At 44.6% G+C, this 21,493-nt stretch overlaps 1 protein-coding gene across 2 annotated transcripts in view; it reads right to left on the reverse strand.

Annotated features, from left to right (window-relative positions):
* The window catches only part of LOC102050576 (BEN domain-containing protein 5), a 965,017-nt gene that overhangs the window by 15,038 nt on the left and 928,486 nt on the right, over window positions 1–21,493 (reverse strand). The gene's annotated exons all lie outside the window — the stretch shown is intronic.

The raw sequence follows: 21,493 nt of genomic DNA on the forward strand, positions 1-21,493 counted from the left end.
TGTCATGAAGTAATACACTAGACAAAAGGGGCCTTACAATTTCCACATTCAGCAAAAATAATTACCTAAAAGTGCTTGGCTACAGGCAGTATTTCTGTGCTTGCAACCAGGAAGCAATGTCAACAGTGTCATAGTATGAACCAGCCATGGACCAGTGCACAAACTCAAGGTTGGGATTAAGGCTGTAGCCCTCCAGATCTTTAGCGGTGCCCCCTCCACTGTCCTGGGAGGATATACTGTTCTTTAACTCTGTTGTATTCAGGACTTGAAATAGCGATTTTGGCACTGAACTGGAAGGAGAGCAGATTACCTTAAGGAGGTCAGCAGTAACTCCAGGGGCTCTTCTCACTAGCCACAGTTCCCTCTTCAGCTGAGCCCAACGCTAGGGAGGTGCTGCACCTCGGAGCTGCCACCGAGACCTTGCAGGCACAGGAACCAGACCTTCCTGAAGACTCATTTGCCTAAAAGGAAGCTGAATAACCTGCAAATGTGTTGAAAAACCATATCTGAGACAACAGGTCCATGGGGTAAATTTCCCGCTCATGTGAAACGTCAGCACTGGGTCTGCCTGTGACAGAGCAGCGCCTACTTATCACGTACAGGGTGATGTCCAACTGGGAGAGATGGAATTGATGCCATTATCCACAGCTGTATTACAAGGGCTGAGGACTCCTTTATTTGCCTTTTTCGAACTGATGCCTATCCAGGCTACAACAGCCACACGCTTTGCCAGTGCAGTGACCCAAATGGTCATCATAATGGACTTTTCAGGAGCGCTGATGCAGTAGCTAAGGTGGGTACATCACCTGGGGAATCTAAATACACCTCTGCCTCCGACACCCAGCAGTTGAGGAAAATAAACTGCTGCTGGGTTGTTTGGTGTGCATGCGTGCATGCTCTGCTTTATCAATAGTTATCTGCTGATGTTTCCATTAGAGGAAGATTCCAGAAGTGCAGTGTCCCAGGGGCTTCCAGCAGTGCCTGTGAAGATGCTAGCTTCTAAATGAAGCTTTTATTACCCACCCACTTACATTAGACACATCAAAACAAGTGAGCATGAGACATCAGGTTCAGGCATTACCATGAGATCTCTGTTTATCATTTATTTATTTATTTAAAGGGGAGGTCGAACTGATTTGACTTAGTCTTTAGCTCTAGTTCTGCAAAAAGCCAGCCACCAGCTCCCCTCACACTGCAGCCAAGCCCAGTTCTAGCGGCTGAGGATGACTCCTGACGCTGCTTTTCTCTCCAGTGATCTGCTCCCACTTTTCCAGTTCCCACTGCTGCGCCTAGGGATGGTCACATGGATGTATCCCTTCTCTTTCAGGGTCTACCCTGATATTATCATTGCGATCCTAATACCATATGTGCTGCAGGCATCTATATTCTGCCACCCAACAGTACAGCACAGCCTGAACAGCTGGTGTTCACGGCTGTTGTCTGTGCGGACAGGGATAGTTGGTTGTGTGAAACAGCACCGGCTGTCTCAGGGCTGCTGCAGTACCCAGCAGCTCCCCTGCAGCCTGCCAGCACTGACGGACGAGACAAACTGTACGTGCATGAAAGTTCAGAAAGTTAGAGACAGCTTAAAGTTTCATCCATTTGAGGGAGGGCAGCGTTGGCTTTGAAAATGTTTTGTTATTGTTATTGGAATTTGGGGATGGCTGGGGGTAGTTTGGTTTCTGCAGTTGTGAACTCAAAGCAGCGGCAAAGGTTAAGAGTTCAAAGTAGTCTGAGGAAGCAAGAAAGGGGAGAGGGCTGTCAAACATTTAAGGGATTGAGAAGACTAACATAGCTTGATCTTGTCGTTTCTTTCATTTACTCAGCACTTTAAAGACATAAAGTAGTAATTGGACTCAGTAAAGTCTCTAGGATATTTTGTCAGCGCCAATCTTGGAAGGCTCCTCTGCCAGCAATGGCCCTGCTGCCCTTTTCTTTGTCTCTCTACATCGCTTGTGTTTGCACAGTGGGAAACACCTGACCTGCGTCCTGGGGGAGGAAGCCCTTAGCTGAGAGCGGGTGCAGCTGAGGAAGTGGCTACACGAGCTCCTGCGTGGTACCTTACAACTCTGCCTCAACCATGACCTGGAGGAATCCAGTTCTTCTGCTGGACTTGGGCCTTAGGAGCACCTTTCTAAAGGTAAGGACAGTTAACCACTGGAACAACTTGCCTTAGCACATCTGGAAATCTCCAGACCAGAGGTCTTGAAGAACAGGTTAAACCCACAGCAGACATGAATGGTTTAGGTTTAACTGGTCCTGCATGAAGTTTGGAAAAGGAAGTATATAGAAGAGCCTCTAAGGCTACTTCACCTCATTTTTCTACAGTTCTTACTATGTTTTGCAGCCCATACAGACTTCATGTTTGCTAAGATCACCAGGAAAGGTAAAGGCATTTTGAGGAGCATGGACACACAGGTAGGCAGGCACTGTGAAGACACTGGACATGCACCCCTGTGCCACATGCAGCCGCTGAAAAGTCACAAAATGGGAACAGCTTGCAATCAGCACTGGTGGAAAGAGGCTCGAACCAGCATGGAATAGAAAATGTGCATGTTGTAATACTAGCGTCTCGAGCCATCCCACCCCCTCAGTTCTGCCTGCCATCTCAGTAAAGGATGAGCAGTTTCTGTCATGGAAGTCAGGCACTCGATGCATAAAACCTGAAGCAGCAGTAAGTCTCTCCCTGTGGCTGCCTAGCCTGGGCAAGGCATGGCCTGACGCACTCAGCGAGTACAGGCAGCATGCATGTGCAGAAGTGATGGAGAAAAACAAATCAAGGCAATAACATTTGCATTTATGTGCAGGTGCATGGAAGACCCAGGCTCTACTTTGGCCTACAGTATGTCGTGGGCATGAAAATAACTGCAACTACAATCAGAACCCACTTTTGCTGAGTGGCTTGTTTGTTTGTTTGTTTGTTTTTCAACCAGCTTCCTTTCTGCAATCACACATGCTGTGCTTTTGCCCACAGGAGCTCCCTACCTAGCTTGAACTGCGCTTGTTGGAAAGCCATTTCCAAGCTGTTCCATCACAGGAGCTCAGCTTGTATGAGACAGTAGAAATCCATTTGGGAGAGTCATGGTGGAAACATCCGGGTGAGCCTTCACCTTTAATAGCATCTGCAGTTCCCTTTCCTCTCTCTTCCTTCTCCACAGACTCGTTCCTCCGTGCTCCATATTTCTGCCTGGAAGTGGAAACCAGTGTGTGCCCAATGCCCCTCCCGCAAACGCCATTCTCACAGCATTCACTCTTTGAATGGCATCAGCGGTTTGGGGGAGATTTCAGGACAGTCTGCTTATATAGAACTCTGCCAAATTTCACAGATGTTAGGAAGTTCAAGAATTATGCTGGGCTTTCTGCAAAATCCTCCGTATTTAGGATCCCACCATGCCTCACACCCCAAAGCTTCCAGCCCTGATAAGAAAAGAGGACAGAGGAGTGGGGAACCTCACAAGCCGTTACTGTTTTTCAACTGAGAAGATTCATCGTTCCTATTGCAAACAGCCTGCTTAAACTGTAGCCTCTAGAAGCACAGACACAGCCTTGTTCTGTCTGTGCATGGAGGCAATAAAAATCTCAATTTGGAAACCAGTTAGCAGTACAAGTTATTATGGGAGGTACTAAATGTTGCTGCTTTAATAGCTCACTGATCATTTAATAATGTCACTGCTGCAGAGCATGGTGGCACCATTCACTCGCTTTTGTTTTGCTTTTTGAAATTCAGGGTCATTTCACTTTCAAGTGAGTGGATTATCTCTCTTTCCCCCTTTTGCCAGACACTGCAAACTGCTTTAAATAATTAGGAAAAGGATGGCTCCTTCAAGTTCGCCATCTCATTTTCATAAGGTCCAGTGTCATTGCTTTGGAACAGGAAGAGAAGCTGTGGTGGTGGTAAGGATTTGACAAGGGCAAAACAGTTAGCAGCTCCCACTCATCTTTGATAAGTCCTGTGGGGTCTCTGCCAAGCAGATTGGATCTCTGTTTTTATGTCTCATCTAGAGGATGGCACCTCCATCAATTTGAAACACTGCACTAGGTTATTAGCTTATGGAATCTGTCCAAGTTTAGTCCTAAACAGGATTTGAAATCATGACTATTCAATCCAGAGGCACCGCTGGCCAGATCCATGCAAGTCTTTTGTTTTAGACAAACAGCTTTATGTTATCCTAAAGACAGAGAGAGAAGAAGAAAAAAAATAGGAAAGGGAGAGAAAGGGGAAGGAAAATAAGACAGAAAGAGAAAGGTGAATCTTTAAAGGGGAAGGAAGATAAGACAGAAAGTGAAAGGTGAATCTTTTTAATAGCTCAAATTAAAAGCCAGAAGTAGTTCTTTGTTTGACAAAACCGAATTCTACAGCAAATCTCAGTCCAGCACAACAATCCTGTTATTTATGAAGAGTGTTATTTTGTGTGGGAGAGTCCCAGATGACTGTGGTCAGCTAGCATACTGTCAGCTTTGTACAATCTCAAGAGAAATATGGATGAGGTTTTGTCATCTGTTTATAACAGCTTCCATCAATGGATGAAACCCCTTCCTGACTCCAACAAGAGTTCTAATGGAAAATGGCATTACAAGGGTTTAACCCACCATGTTATATCGCACCCGGCCTGATCAGAACTAGTCCTCTGTTTTAGCAGAGCTGTTTTCACTAGTTTCTCACTTGTCTTATTTCAGAGGGCTGACGCTGTTCTCTAATAAATAAGATGTGCTGCCCATATCACATCTAAGGGGGGGGGGGGGGGGGGCACTCTAAGCAAAGTGTAATTGAGGCAATATAAAGTCCTGGTGGCAGGGGGTGAGGGGCTATTTTGTGGCTTTTCATCACCATTTCACACGGTGCAAGCCTGAGGCTGATGATGCATCCTTCCCTGAGACTGTCACTCCAGGGGTACAAGGTTCACAATGTCTAGTATATCTGGTTACCTATTTCAAAGTCATTGTCAAAGGAGAAAGCATCTAAAAGGGGGTGTGGGGAGGAGGCAGGACTTACCCAGTCTTCTTTACTGACTTTTCGAGAGAGCAGGGCCTGGCCAGGCAAGCACTAAAGCTTCAGGCTCTCGGTTTTGCAGGGCTGCAAGGTGCATGTGCGCATGTTCTGGGGAGAGTCTGCCACCTCCAGTGGGACCGAGGCTCAAGCGTAAGAACCAGGCTCGACGTGGGAATTACTGGTGACACCCTCTTGGCAGGTCAAGCTACGGAAATGCAACCAGACCATGTGGCCTTAAGATCTACAAATGCTCTGGCCACAGCCAGCCTGGAAATAGCAAAAGGACACTCCCCAGGGAGAGTATTTCTGTTCCCAACAGCCTCAGTTCCTGATCCCAAATGGGACAGATGTTTTTGGAAACGACATAACAGCAATGACAAAACTTCACTTTTATTCCTCTTGTATGTTATCAGGGAAGGAACTGGGAGGAAAGATCCCTGACTGACTATTTCAGGCTTTCAGGCCTTTGTCCTGAAATGCTTGATTGTGGTGGAAGAGATTACAAAGATTGAAGTTGTGTGCTGCTTCTCCCTGAATAATCAGAGGCCTGTAATTTTCTGTCCTCCTCTGAAAGAGGAGGTTGGGGAACAGGTATCGTGGAGAGCACTGTTTTATCTCTGCCAGAGGGACGGCGCTGCAAGGATCACGTTGTACCATGAACTCATTTCAATATCAGCTATCGCTTCTGACCTTCTCATGAACTAAACTGAAAGGAGCCGATCCCAGCTAACACCTGGGCGCGGTGAGCAGAGGGATCCTGAGGCAGAGAGAGAAAAAGGCAAGAAGGTGGAACTGCTGCACAGGAGCCAGTGCCAGAACAGAGCCAAACACTCCTGATCCTGCCAGAGTGCTGCCATTGAAGGGCAGCAGAGACAAGGGGAGCAGAGGGGAGTGTGGTGGAGCGGCTGTGTACCCCAGCTCTGCCTCTGCAGCACAGCAGCACCACTGAAGGAACCACCCGGCTGAATGCATTTTGCTGCTGATGAAAGCCTCCACGCAATACAGAGCTGCAGAGCTGCTGCCACATGTGGCCATGAAGAAGGAGCAGATAATTCAACATAGGATTCAAGAAACACAGCCAGGGAAAGGAAAATCAAGCTGTCCAGAGCAAGCACGGAAGCAGAGAGGATTAAGATATCTCAAGACACTACCAAAGTAACATTGGGAACACAACAGGGCCACTGCACATTTTTACCTCTGAATCCACAAGCCATTTACCAGCGCTACGAACACAATTTTTTCAGTGACATCTCTGACTGCCGCTCCATTATCCTAACGCCATCTTCACATTGCTCCATGAAAGTTACATTTTATCCATCTCATGGTCCCTCTACACCAATGGGAGATGGAAGTGGGCCCTCCTGTAAATGTAATCTGGCCTAAAGTGTAAAATGACCAAAGAAAATGGAGCACTGAGTCCTGATGAGGTTATCTAAGGGACAGGGGTCAGAACCAAGCTGACAGCTGAAAAAGAAAAACCCAGAAAGGGTGAATTTCGGCACCAGTGTATTTTCATTCATGAAAATATTGCATCTACATTGCTCTTTGTGTTGGTATACTTTAAAAATTAGATACTTAAACCCTGATTATAACAGCTTCTATCAAATTGTCCCCAAATTTATTTGGGTCTGCATTTACTGGTCTCACATTAAGATCTGACAGATGTTTATTTGGAGTATCAGGAGAACACTAGGATGAGTCTCTTCTTGTGATTTTTAGTGTTTCTGAACTTTGCTATTGTTTAAATCTGGTCTCTTGCCAAATCTGGGAAGGAGCCCTTGTGGATTAGCTGACCTCAGCTCTTTAGACAGTCAATGAAAATTACAGAGCTGATTTTCTCTGATATACTGAGAAGGGATGAGGAGAGGGGAAGAAATTTCCAAGTGAAAATCCAGCATTCACAATCTTCTCCTATCACTGATGAATGTTCTCAAATGCACAAGGGAAAAACAGCATGAAAAGTTAAGTATTGACAGTTCTTTTTTTCAGCTTGGTTGGAAATGCAAGAAGAGTACAATACTTTCCAATTCTAATTAAAACCCTCAAAATACACTAGAAAATCATGAGCAGAACTTTTTGAGGATCCTCTTAGTCCCTCACATCTCAGCCCAGAAGCATGATGACATCCATTTTTCCACGTCTGAGAGTTCCCATTAAACATTCCACTCATGGCTTTATGCATAACATTCACCACCGCCCAAACAAAATTGGTTTCAAGGTAAATAGTAGAAAGAGTGTCTCAACACACGAAAGTGTAGATAAACCATTTTTCATCTCTAAATTGTTGGAAGCTCATGAGCTGTATAAATCATAACTGGGCATCAGTAAATCTGTTGCGTGCTGCGTTTTTCCTCTTTAGCTGCAGCTTGCATTTTTAGACAGGGCATAGTCTATAGCTTTGACAAGAGCAATCCTAAAAAGAAGAAATTAAAGAAATTAAGACATACGAGGGTTGTGTTCCTTTGTGACATAAACCTGCACATAACTAATTTTAAAGTTTTTTAATAGAGGAAAGATAAAGAGGGTTGCAGAATGCTGACAATGATTGCAGGACTTGTAATGATTTTGGGGGACCTTTCTCCTCTGGCTGGGGTACCCCAGGCTCTTGGGTGTCCAAATGCAACTATTTGCACTTGGAAGCACAGACACTTGCTCTCCAGTGTCTGAGCAGATGCAGAGGACCTCCTGGAACCTACCTTACATCACCCATCTGGAAAAGAACTCAGTCCAGTGGCTATTAGATAGTTTCAGTCAAGGTGCCTCTTCCCAAGGACCTGCTCAAAGACCCTCCCGCCTTCAATCAGTCTTTGCTAAGTCCCTTTAAGACAGGGCAACATCTGCATTCGTAGTGGGCAAACTGCAGTAAGAGACAACTTATCCTCAGGAACTGGCTTAGCTCCTCTCGCAGACTGTCCTGGGAGGAAGAAGGACCATGGCCTCAGAGGCTGTACCTTTAAAAACACTTGCAGTCTCCAAGTAATAGTCATGCTTCAGTGTGTTCAACATTTTGGCTGAGCTCAGTACAAAATGCAGTGATTTAAAGCTGGGAGATCAGGCGGGATTCAGCAAATTCAGAATTATTTATTTCTTTACAGCAGAAAGTCTGGCTACAGATTATTTACTGCAAATGGGTCTGTTTGGGGGAGGGGAGGAAGGCGAGAGGGTAGGGAAGGGGCAAATTGATTGATTGAAATTTTTCAATTAAAACAAGCAAAAAGATTTAAAGCTTTATGGAAAAGTGGGAAATAATTCAAGAGTCTGGAGCCCTGCTAAGTGCAGGTCATTGAGATGAGGATGGGAGGGAGAAGAAAAGAAAATTTTATTCTGTGGGAGAAGGGAGGGAAGAAAAGAAAAGGAAGAAAAAATATCATTATCTTTGTTTCTTCAGCTATGTTAATTTATTTCTCTCCCTGAGTTATCTCCAGTATCTGCAAGTATTGATTCAGAATAAGGCACAGCGGAGTACGCTGCAGGCAACAGAAAGCTCTGCTGCAAGTGGCGCATTTCCAGGGCTGACAGAGCACAAAAAAGATCTGGGGATTGGTTTTGCAATGGGAACTACGCCTGGCCGAACCAGAGACAGGGCACCTGCTCTCTCTGCAAGGACCAGGCTGGGCTGGGATGACAGAGCAGGTCCAGCTCAAGGGATGAATCAATGATGAAGGTGGGTGCTTCGCTTGGGACTGAGTGGCACTAAAGAATGAGAGGGCAAACAGAGTCAGATGAAGTAACATAAGAAGGGGCATCAGCTCATGAGTGCCAAGACCTCATTTCTGCCTACGTTGCTGACTCGGACTCAAGGGTTACTGCCACGCTTAAGCTCAGGCTATCTGCTGTAGTGGGGGAATTCTCCCCAAAGCAGGGACACGCATAAGCCAGGACGGAGCTCTCTCTGCATCTGTTGGACACGCCTCATCTGTACGTGATCACTCCAGAGTGGTATTGGTGAATAGGAAGAAGCAGTAGGCCGAGAAACTAATGTAATTTTTATGTTTGTAAAAAATTGTAAAATATTACTGTAATCTCTACACCCACCCCCAATTAATTGCCTCTTTTCTATTATAATTCCCATTCCCAGATAAATTTAGCTTTTTCTAAAACCTTTGATTTTTCCTTTGTGTTTTACATTCAAGCTGGAATGCAGTGATAAGGCACTACACATATGTATATTTAATCTACATGCACACAAATATAGTTATATATAGTCCTGCCACAAATAATACTCCTCTGACTGCTGTCACAAAGCCCTTGCTAAAAAAGCTACTCACCCAAGCTGGCTTGTTTTCCTACATCACGTTCCCTGGGGAAGGACTGCTGGCAGCAGCGGGTCTGTGTCTGGATAAAGATGCTGGAAAGGTCTGCAGCTCTCCCCTTCTCCACTGCCTGTCTCTTCCCCTCACTCCTTTGATGGGATGGAATAAACCATTGCCAAACCTCAGATTCACCAGCTCCTCTCATTGAAACAACAGCCAGCTTTGCTGAAGTGGCTGGAAGTACACGGCTGTACAGTCAGTGCAGGAGTGGCCCTTGATTTACAAAAGGGGAATCTCAGAACAAGTGCTTGCAAGGGGATACAGCATTAACTGGTGGGCCAGCTTTAGAGTCACTGCTTTCCCTGGTGAAAAGGCCTTTCATAACAACATGCTTGTGACCATAATTTAACCAGCAGCCCCTGGAGTTTATGAGAGACCTAAGCAGCAAACTTCACATCTCTCCATTTTCCAGAGTGTCACGGCTATAAAAATCACTTCCCCTTCAAACTCTCCGTACCGTGGTGCGACCTTGCCTGCTGCACTGCTCCTTACTCTGGCACAGCGCCCATGCAACAAAATGAGAAGCTAGATTGAGTAACAATCTCAGTGGTCAGAGATAACAGGTATAGGAGGCGGTTTGGGGGGTTTTAGTTTGTTTTGGTTTGGGTTTTTTTGTCGGTTTAGGGTGCTTATTTGTAAACTTAATTATTTTATATGACTTCTTTTTTTCCTTTTAAACCTTCATGGTTTTTGAGGCCACATCCTGTTTTGCTCTCCCACTGTCTACTTCTGTTGCCTATCTCTATCTCCATATTACTAACAAGAAATAATTCCAAGAGCCCTATTTGCCTCTATTCACAAGTTCCAGTATCACCTGGAGAATTCTTACTGATCCACAGCTCAGGTGGCATAGCAACACCAACCTCTGCATGACTTGGAGAGAGCTCCTCCTCCTCAGATTCACTTTGGACACTGAGGTTCACATTGAATCACTGGGGAATATTCACCTGCGGGCGCCAAAAGATGTTTGCTGCTGCTGTCAACCCTTACGCAGAGGACTGAGGTTGTCTGACGCTCTTCACTCAGCAGCCATTTCTGGTCACAGCAAAGCTGGATGTTGGAGCTCCCAGCTGCCTCCTAGGCTCGCGCAAGAAGCAGCGTTTGGCTGTGGAGTCACAAAGCTGAGTTAGACTCTGCCGCTCCTCAAGTTGGTTTAATTTCAGCTTAATTGTCTGGTGACTTTAAGGGCTTTGGAAAGAATGAGCACAGGTCCAGACAGCCTGAGGAGGCAAAATGGAAAAGATTTGTGGACTTTGGACTACAGAATAGTGAAGAGAGTGCGCAAATAAGTAAAAGCTGCTGTAGAACAGGATAAACTTTTCTGCATCTCCTGGTGATGGGACAAGAAACAATGGCTTTAATTTACAATAAAACAGATTAAGATTAGGTTTTGGGGGAAGCTTTCCAGTGATAAGACTAGCGAAGCACTAGAAAAATACCTCGAGGAGGCTGCAGCTCCCCAACTTAAGGCAGAATTAGGAAAACAGCTATCAGGAGAGGGGAAAGTAGAAGAGATCCTGTTTGAAGAGAGAGTGGTAGGTGAAGGGTTGCCCCTATAACTCAGTTCCTTAGGTCTAGATCTTATCGTATAGTAGCACTCCCCCCTGGGGTTTTTCCCAGTCCTTGGCAAGGCAGATATGACAATTCTTTGCTCCTTTTGCACAGCGGGGAAGAAATGTAAGGGGCACAAACTCACCCTTTTGTAGCCCACAAGCCCCAAAAGACCACTATAAGCATCTCACCACACTGGCCTGGCAAATGAAAATTCATCCCCTCCTTAAAGGTACTATGTGCTACCATCTTCAGCTGGACTGAATCCCGAGTCCCCTGCCTCACATTCATCTGCTCCTTACTTGTGAATTTAAACGCTGTTCTTTAAAAGTCCCTCTGCCTTTTGCTGCTAATTAAAATATTGGTTGCACTCTGGCTTGCTTTTCCAAGAAATCTGGACAGCATTGCAGGCAGTTCAGACAAACAAACAACCAAACAAACAGAATCCATTAGGAACTGCCACTGCTGACTGTCGCCCTTTCACATACATCACATTGAAAAGGTTAATGCTTCCCAAAAGGGGTGGAAGAGACGGGCGGAGGGGAAGGGCAGGAGGGATCCAATCCTGAGAGGACCAGATGTCAAAGATGCTCAATACTGCACAGAATGGGCTCCCCCGCGAGCAAGGCAATTGCCCATCCCTTGGCAAAGCTTCCCTTTGAGGGATCTATAATTTATTAGGGAAGGTGGAGTGCTGAATAAATTGTGCATAGAGATGAAGCAATGATGATCGCTAACTCAAATCCCTAGGAGCTTGGCATTTTCAATCTTTAGCTCCCATTTGCGTCCCCCCGGTCCCTAGTAAGTGAGCGAGCCAAAGAGCTGAATATCGACAAAACATAATGAGCTCATTGAGATCTAAGCGTTGCAATTAGCAGGGTGGAATGGAGCAGAGGGGCTGGGAGGCAGACTGTAATTATTTATAATGTTGATAATCACTTACATGTAGTTAAAAATATAAATACATCCCAAAGCTTGATGGCATTAACTACCCTTCAATTAGCTCCATGCCCAATAAGTAAGTGATACCCAAGTACTTACAGGAGAAAGGCCAGAGGCCTCTGTCTCATGGCTGTACTCACCAGGAACTACAAGCTATTGGTGTGGGTGGGTGGAAGAAGAGTACTTAAAGGGGATACCACCATGATAGCCTCCGTCACTAGCTAATGTTGCTAATGGAGTTGTGGAGGACAGCTCGGACAAGCGGCTCATGTTCACATAGTGATAGATCACCCTCTGCATCTTCTTTCATAAATTTCATTAATCCCATCTTTTGGATATCTCCACAGGTTCTCACCCAGGTGACCAGAATTTAAGTCAAGGGGTACCAGTACAGAGAGTGCCACCAGAGGTGAGGAGTCCTTTGCTATATGGCAGGCTGGTATCTCTATGCTGCAGTCCCAAATGTAACCACAGTGTATTACAGTGCTGCTTGAACTATCATTAGAAGCACTCAAACTACAGCATCGTGTGTCTCTGTGTGGCTTACCTCCTGCTTTTTCTCCTGTGCCTAAGACAGCTTGTTTAAAAATAGCTTGAGTACCTCTGTACTTGAGTACAGATTTTTCCATGTTCCTGAAGATTTTGACCAAAGCAAATTTTCCACAAAGTCATCCAGTCTAGGTGATTTCAGAGATGGACAATCGAACCACTTTCCTTTCTTGCAATATCCCATCTCTTTGTGGATATTGAATCAAAATGTCTCCCTTACAAAAACCTAGAGATTATGAAAGAGTTGGTCCAAATGCAGTCATATTTTACCAGCCAGAGGAAAGGGAGAATAAGCAGTGGAAAGCAGCAACTCTGAGTGTAGGCAAGCTCTCAGGGAAGATAACGTACTTGAGAACTGATTTGAAGATCAAAAACACACATTCACCTGAGCAGTAAAGAGAAGTGACCCTTATCATCTCTGCAGCGTACTCCACTGGCGTAAAAGTAAAGCATAAGTAAAGTTTTAATGGAAAAACAGGTAAGAGTGAAACTGCAAGGGAGGGGGAGATTACCGTACATCAAAAAGAAAGACATTTTGGTGTGGAGGAGTTGGGATAAGCCCAGTCTGCCTGTACCATTGACTTCCTTCCAGGTGAAGGGAGCATTTAACACGCTGAGGTTAAACTTGGGCCCTTCTGAGTGCAAATGTACAGAAAGGGCAGCAGTGGAGAAGCAGTCAACAAAGTTTAGTGAGGGAGCTTAATGAAAACATGGAAAATGTGGAAAGAAAAAAAAAAAGTAGGGAGAACAGAAGCAGGCTGTATTTGCAGTTGAAAAAGCTCTGAGAAAATGCAGGCAGTGTTCAGTGAAACTGAAAGGGAAAAAAGCAAAACCAGAGTAAATGGAAATTGTTCAAAGATAATTGAATGTATGTCCAAGAGCTCGCGTTGCCAGCTAGCAATAAATACACTGCCTGTGAAAGCAAGCCAGTGTGGGCAAAGGGAGGAAGTGCAAAAAGCAAACAAGGGGAAGCAAGAAGCATATGCAAGTGGGCTGCAGTGCTGTAGCGTATAGGAACAGGAGATGAGGGACGACAGGTTAGAGAATGAAGCTGTGAGGCTGGAAATGAGGCAGAACTATGTATCTTGAACTGCATTCAAATAGGGCCCTTAGGCCTGCCTCAAGCATGCTGGAAACCTGACGGAAAGGCAGCTGGACCGCGCTGTAAGGGCCTGGCAGCAGTCGAGAGAGTTGCCATGTTTGGGACTGTGTTCTAGCAGAACAACCATTCGGTTCAGTAAGAAGATATGGGAAATCGGTCTTTGCTCTGTGTGTGACTTTGCAGGGACTGAAGCATCCTACAGAGAAACATACCTGAGCTATTCTAGCAAAGAGTGGAGAGAGCAGAAGGGACAGGGAATTTCTGGCCCGTCTAGAAAAACCCCACAGAGAAACTTTCACAAGAAATGCCAAACCAAGTGGGACCAAACCCAACCTACTCTGACAGCCTTTCTTTGTCACCAGGCACTGTTCAAGGGAAGAATATAAGATGTACTCCAAGTGGAGAGACCCTTCTCTTGGCAAGAGGAGTGGTGTTGCTACCTCAGCAAGGTGCTGTCCCTGAGCTGCAGAGATCAGTTAACTGCCCAGGGTGGCTTGGGCACAGGACTGGACAAACATGGCTCGGCTATTTCCTCCTCCCAGTTTCCCTTCTCTGTTGCCAGGAAAGCCTACTGAGAACTGAAGGGAGCACCACACAGGCACAACTTCAAGTACTGAGCCAGGAATCAGCATTTGCTGTAGCACATTCTTTTAAGTGGTGTTCCCCAATGCAAAAATTAATGCAGAACTTCTAAGGCGTAAAGAGCTGGTCACAACAACAAATAAAATAATACCTGCCAAGAGTAAAAACCTTTCAAAGGCTGCCAGGCTCCCCCATTTGCAGATTAAAACCAAAGCGTGAATGGGGATGTGATGTTTGCAGCCTCACCAAGGAAATGCAGCAGCAGAAACAAGAAAAGGAACCGTTTCTTCACTTGGTCCACAAGAACATGCCTGTCCTTGGTCAAGCTAATTCTTGCATGAGAGAAGACAGCCTAGACATGTTGTCTGGTGAAGAGACCAAGGAGGGCATAGCATCAAAAAATATTTCCACAAAGATTTTCTAGGAGAAAATCCCTTTGCCCCAGCTACATTTGTGCTTGCCGTAAATTGCCTTTCTCACAGTTTGCAAGAGATAAGTGTTCTGCTGGCTCACATCTCACAACCATAAAGTGATGCCTCACCCATGTTCAGCCTATGCAGGCACAAGGAAAAAACTCATTGGAGGGAAGAGCCCACCTGAAGGAGATCACCTGTCAAAACGTAGCTCCCATGAAGAATGGCTTGCCATTGAACCACCACCCAGGAACTGCTTGGCAAAGTAATTTTGATCTGGCATACCTGAGAAAATGTGGGTCTGTTTGCAGATCATTTGTCAGGCAGAAGAGTATGCCAGACTGATCAGAGAAGGCAAAAGCTGTCAGGCGAGCCACAGTGTGTCCTGTTGCCGAAAGGGCACAAGAGCTGAGAACTGGCCTTTTTTTAGGCGTTTCTGAGTACCTCAGCCTGCACTTCGTTTCTTTTCCAGAAATGAGCTGATTGCTGTGTTTTAGGGGGTTTTATTTCTTTTATTTTGTAATATAAAAACAATCATAGGTGCTTTTTGTTTTCCCAATTGTTGTTTTTATACTTTTTTTTTTTAGAAAGGAACATGTGTTAGTAACAACTATGATTTAAAATATGGAGAGGAAATTAAAAATAGGTCCTTTTCATTCTCGTAACATGGAAACAACCTCAGTATTTCAATGCTTTCATTGCTACATTTTTTTCTCTCTTATGCAACCAGATCAACTCTTAATTAGTTCTGACTAAAGCATCTGCTTTAGCAACACGTGATCTACAAGCCAGGGAAACCAACAGAGAGACTCCTACTTATTTTAGTGTGCTTTGGAGGAATTTCTTGTTGGATTAACCACTAAATCCATTCAAGACACCTAGAGAACAAGGGTGAAAATATATCATGCTCTCCAAAAAGGAGCAAAGAGATTCTGGCAAGCGAAATCTGAAGGTGGGTAGGTGTCTAGATGAACACCCTTTCACTTGCCTGGGACTCTCAGTAGCCTAACGTACATTAGATCAGTTCATGACAGAAGGAACCAACTCAGCTGAGCCCACAGTGGCTCCACAGCCCTGCTATTCCTGTCCCGAGAGCCTGATTCATTTATTGCACTGTTTTTCATGCATGCTAAAATCCCCTTTATTCTTCTCTGTGCTGCTGTTGCCTTTGATTGCACAGAAGGGATTTCTAAATGCTTATTTACTACCATCCTCTTATAATTCCTGTGTCTTGGAGGAAAGACAGACCAGTTCATTTTGAAGCAGGACGTTCATCTTTTCGACGGCTAGCATAGACTGGGGCATCAATAAATTAAGGGTTCTAGGGATTAATTGATTGGAACAAGGTTGGTTAACTTTATGACTAAATGGGAACTAATCTGCTAGCAGGCAGACTGGAGCTGGGTTACATTTGTACTCGGTGAGTTTGGGCTGTGAAAATGAAAAATAGATGATGATAATAATAATACAAACAGGGATGCCAAACGGAAAAGGAAAAAGGAGTTTTTTCTCCCTAAAGAAAATATACACAGGCTCTGTTAGATCTGAAATGATATCTCCCTCAACCTCTTTTCTTTGTGAAAATCACTACTTCTGAAACAGAAATTCTACTGAAGGAAAGATCCTATTATCAGCAACAGTCACATTTCACAGCAATGTGATTAACTGCCGGTCACATGGTCCCCTCGCTCACCACTTGTAGACAGCTCAATAATTTTAACAAGGAAAGAAGAGAGTCTTTCTCTTTCTTCCTTCCTTCCTTCCTTCCCCTCCCCCTTCCCTTTTTTCTTTCTTTCTTCCCCTCCTCTCCCCCCTTCAGACTTCCCTTACAAGGCAGGCAGTTGAAGCTGACCCTTAAGGAAAACCCCACTGGGACCTGGATATCACTTATCAAGTCTAAATATGCTGTCCTGGTCCAGGTTGATGTGAAGTGCCGCAGCCACATCTCAGAAATCTCCCCCTTTCAGAACAAAACCAGTCACCTTGGCCAGGAAATGTACTACCTCCATCACAGTCACACTTCAATCACCAGCCTCTCCCTTGTCTCAGCTCCTGTCCTTGGTTTGGAGTATTTACAGCCCATCTGTCTGTCTCAAACACACTTCTCACTCAAGAGGGAAATTAATCTCTCCTTCTCTCCCCTTTCTGCTTTCTCTCTCCTTCTCCCTCCTCCTTCCCCCAACACTTGCAATTTGCCATGAACAGCTTCCCTTTTCTCATCTAAAATTCTCGATGACTTTGAAAATTGACTGCACCCACACACCTGGGCACGGCGAGAGATAATTGATTGCATTTTTATTTCGTCTCTTCCCTAAACTGTTTTCCTTGCTAATGGCCAGTTCTCTGCCATTTTTTTTTTTTTTTTAACTGACACTCTGTGTGAGGGACTGAGGGAAAGGAAGAAATAACCAGCTGCTGAATATTGTCTTTTCTACCTCTCTAAGGAATTAAAAGCTCGGTGAATGATGAGGATCTTGCCTGGAGATGGATCGGGTCTCACAAGGTCCAGGTGATAGGAAGCTTTGCAGGCAGACTCTCTGGGGCTTTGCAAAGGGGCATGTGCTGTGGCACCATTAAAAGCAAAGGTCACACAGGCTGCACAGCCAGTATCTAGAGGCACCTCCGTGTTTTCCTGTTTCACCACCAAGACTGAAGTAACTCACTGCTTCTGCATCTGCTCTCCAAACTAAGCAGGCTCCCTATTTTACAAGCAGGGAAACTGAGGCATGGTGGGGAAGGGTGATTTCCACAAAATCTCATGAGATGGGAGGCACTGCAGTGGCGAAGCACAGGACTGGGAGTTGAGGCACCCAGATTTTACACCCAGATTTTCCAGCTTGGAATCAATTGAGGACAGAGAAATACAAATATTCAGATATGGACTTGACCTTGGTTCCTAAAGTCAAATGAAAGCTCTTAAAAAGACACTCACATTTCTCAGGTAAAGTATTGGTTGTAATGTCTCTGACTCAGTTTCCCCATGATAATAGTAACAGGCAGTTTGACTGTGAATTTTCCTCTCATCGTCAGGAGTTGGTGGCAGCTCTCTTATGCCTTTCAGGCTGAAAGGATATTACTAGCATATTTGTCCCCAGAAAAAACCCTGCTTCTCCTCCCATCTTCTTCATGTGGATGAATGAAAGAAGCATCAATATTTACTAATATGATGAATGACTAAAAAAAACAAAAAGAAAGCAGCCCTTCTGAATAGCCCACAAGCCAGGGCATAATAGGCTGGGAGCAAAGGAAAAAGGCAGGAGAGAGGTACAAACCAAAAACCACAAGTCACTTAATGTGAGGAAACCTGTGCTAATTAGAACGGCTCTAACTCGTAGGGAAATTTACTACAGAGGACATAGCTGAGACTACGGAGACTGAAATTAGGATGCAGGGATACAGGATGTGTTTTATAGGGGGCGTGAAACAGAACTGGTGAAACAAAGTCTTCAGCTGAACCTAGAAGGCATCTGCTGGTATAGGTGAATGCTTCCCACTTGTGTCTACCTCTTCGAGGTTTGCTTCTTAATATGTAAAAGCTGGTTGTGCTGAGTGGTGACTCTCACTGCAGGGATGTGCTGAGGGAGAAACACAAGTTTCTGGGGTGTGTTGGAGTAATCTATCTGCATTTGATGGCATGGCAAGATCAGTCTGGAGACAGATGGTGACTCAGGAGAAGCCACCTTTCAAATGAGACACAGTCATTTGACCCTCAAATCCTGACAGACAGATTCTGTGTATCCAGATTGCCTGGAGCAACTGAACACACCTCTGGGCAAAATCACATTTATATCTTAAAAAACCAGTAATAACTGGGGAAAAAAGGCCACAGTCCATGGTTTAGGAGAGATCATGAACATCTCTAAAGCATTTCTCTTTGAGGGTCTGTGTCTAGCTATGCAAGGAATAGAAATGGGGCTGCTGAGGAGAAGGAGGAAAAGGTCTGGATTCAAATCTGCAGTATGAACATGCCTCTGATTTCCATGCTGTCCATGGCCAGCAAGATCCTGGCACTGAAATCAGCCTTCAGCTTAATCCTGGTACCTGGGAGCTCAAGATTGAGGAAAGACTTGAGAGAATTTGCAGTTGTACAAGATTTCTGCAGTGTAAGATGACAGAAATCCTGTGAAGTAACTTGATTTTGCTAGATTACTTGCCAAAACCTAAAGATATCTTGGCATTACACAGTTTAAAATCTAACCTGTGCTTTAGTTTCCTTTCGAGTCTATACAGTAAATCTTGATCCAAAAGAAACTTCTCCTCAGTCTGTGGCTATAACCTGTCCAGCAAGCTGTGAGTTTGCACTTACATGGGCTAAGTCAATTTACCTCAAGTCTCCTAAGGCCAAAGCTACTCTAACATTTTGCTAATCTGTAACAGACAGGCACATCCTTCACTTCTTCCAGCACAGATCAGCTTATTACATACATCAAATACTGGTGTCAGAGAGAACAAGTGCAGGAACAGTGGGAAATAAGATTTAACCCCCATCTTCATTTAATTTTTATGATCAAAATGTTTCAAAACCCAGTTATGCCCAAGGATATCCTCAGTTTGGATGAAGGTGCCAGGCAGAAACTGGAGCCCTTTTCTCTTAGCCCATCGCAGAAAACAGAAAGGACAGGCTGGTGCTTCCAGGAAGGCAGAAGAGGTTTCTAAAGAGCACTTTCTGGGGATGCATCTCTGAATGATTTCAAGGCAAGACTTACCCAGCAATAGCGTTTAGAGGAGGGTGGATGGTATTTTTGGGGACAATATAGGTTTGTTTGAACTATTCATCCTCTCTATACAAAACTGTTTCTTCTTCTATTTCAGTAAGTACATAGTTCCCCTCCAGTTTTACACTCCTAGACGTTTATATAACCTTCACTCAAGGATCACAGATTTAAGCATAACCATATTTGATCCATTCCTTTCACCTCATCCACAGATTTCTGTAACTGCAAGAATGGAGAAGTACTCCCCAAGGCAAGCTCCCCTCTCATCAGCTTGCAGTGACCTCAGGTCACAACCTCTGGCTTTGCTAAATGTGTGCAAACACAAAATTTGTACAGGGCTACAGCCCAATTCAGTTTTAACATTTCCTTCAAAACTCAAACCTTCTTGTTATTTGTTGTTGGTCCTTAGACAAAAGCAACAATAAACATTTCTGGTGTGCTGACCTGCCGCGATCTGCCCAGCTTTCTTGGTTACCTCCAACACCACCAAAAACCATTTCCAGAGCTGGTGGGTGTCAACAAGAGTTAACTGTTACTGGCCATACGCAGCTCTATTCTCAGAGGTGCCCAATGGCCAACAATTGGCAGTTTCTCTATTTGCCAATGAGATCAACCTCCCTTTTTCTGAGTTCTCCATTAGTAGGCACTCCCAACCAAAAGGACAAAGAGACCCAAATCTCAGCCCAGTGGGAAGGCCTCCGCTGTGTCCAGCAGGGTCTGGATCAGGCTTCTAACCAGGTAGTAATGAGTTGAAAAGAAATAGCTGTTGTAATCTTTGGAGTTAGCACAGGGCAGAGAATTATTCACAAGTGTTAACCCTGATGCTGGTCAGCCATCAGCTCAACTCCCTGCCTTACAGCATTATTTTTGGGCTCAGCCATCTCCAGCTCAAGTACGGAATATGACCTTCTGCATTCCTGTGGGAAAGGAAAATCTTAAATTTGAAACACAAAAGATGCAATATCCAATGGGCCACATGCCTCTGACTCTCTCAGCAAGGGTTTGTGTCTTTACAGTCAGGCTGGGGGTTTTTTACAAATACATTTCATACAAAAGGGGAAATGTAACAAACCATTTAATTAGCAAGCACTGCAGAAAGCAAGAAAAGAGCAATGCTGTAGAAAGGCTGTATTTTCTCTCCATTTATTTCACATTAGATAGAAGTGTTAGTGACAGCAAAAGAAATAATAGTAGCTACTGAAAGAATAATTAGTAAACCACAAACCAACAACCCCCTCCAAAAAAAACCCAACTTCACAGTATCTCTTTATAGGAAGCCTGTAAAATGGCCAAGGCTCTACTTGGCCCAGACATGTACTAGAACCATCTTTTTTGGGATGTCATATAAATGCAATTGATCCTTCCACTGAAGTACAGGAGATTTACACTGATCACACCCAGTCTGACTAATGAATGTCCCCATACAGCAGCAGGAAGAACAGACTTCTGGAGAATCAGTATATACTTTATGTACATAGATGATTTTTTTATATTTCTGATTCCTTAACTAGAGCCCAAATGAGCAAACATTTTAATCTCTACAGATATTCCAAAGCATCATTTCCTCTCAGTGATCTGACCTTGGTTACGGCCATGATGGAGTCACTGCCATGATTCCACTGCAGTACAGACCTACCAGATGGTACCAGAGGACCACCAGTCTTAAACTTGTGGCCCACCCAATGCTGCTCTGCAGTGTCCTGAACAAACAGAAACGATGGCTTGCCCAAGTTATATGTGACCTGAATATGGTTTGATGCCAGGAGAGCACTGTGAAATCCAGAAAGAGTTCCCTGTCCACAAAGGTTTACCACTCTTACAGTAGTCACAGTTACTTTAAAAAAAAACTCTATCCAGAGAAGGATTAAAATAGGTCCGACTACCTCACAAAGCCACAGAAGATACAAAGCCTGCCTAGGAAGGGGAGTGAACAAGAGACTACCCAGTGTAGCTTAGCATTCCTGCTGCTTCTGTAGGATTTGTCTTCTGGAGCAGGTGACCCAGAGAGCTACTCTGCATGGAGCACTGCAGCCACCGTGCCAGGAGTTAGACTCCTAACCTGCCAGAGCTAACAGAAAAACAATATGTAATTACTGTGTTTGAAAATGCAGGGGTGCTGGGACTCTTGTGTAAATAAGAGGTATCCTTAGCCACAGAGAAGTGAATTTAATGACATTTAGTAGGAAAAGCTACAAGTGCAGCATGATGGAAATGTCAATTACCCTCTAAATGAGAGGAAACAGACCCTGAATATTCAAAGAGGAGGAGCCCATTGAGAAAGCATTTGAGAGAGAAAGGACAGCACAGTTATTTAAAGTACAGATACCATCAGTATC

The sequence above is a fragment of the Falco cherrug genome, chromosome 12 (assembly GCF_023634085.1).
Source record: "Falco cherrug isolate bFalChe1 chromosome 12, bFalChe1.pri, whole genome shotgun sequence".
Lineage (NCBI taxonomy): Eukaryota > Metazoa > Chordata > Aves > Falconiformes > Falconidae > Falco > Falco cherrug.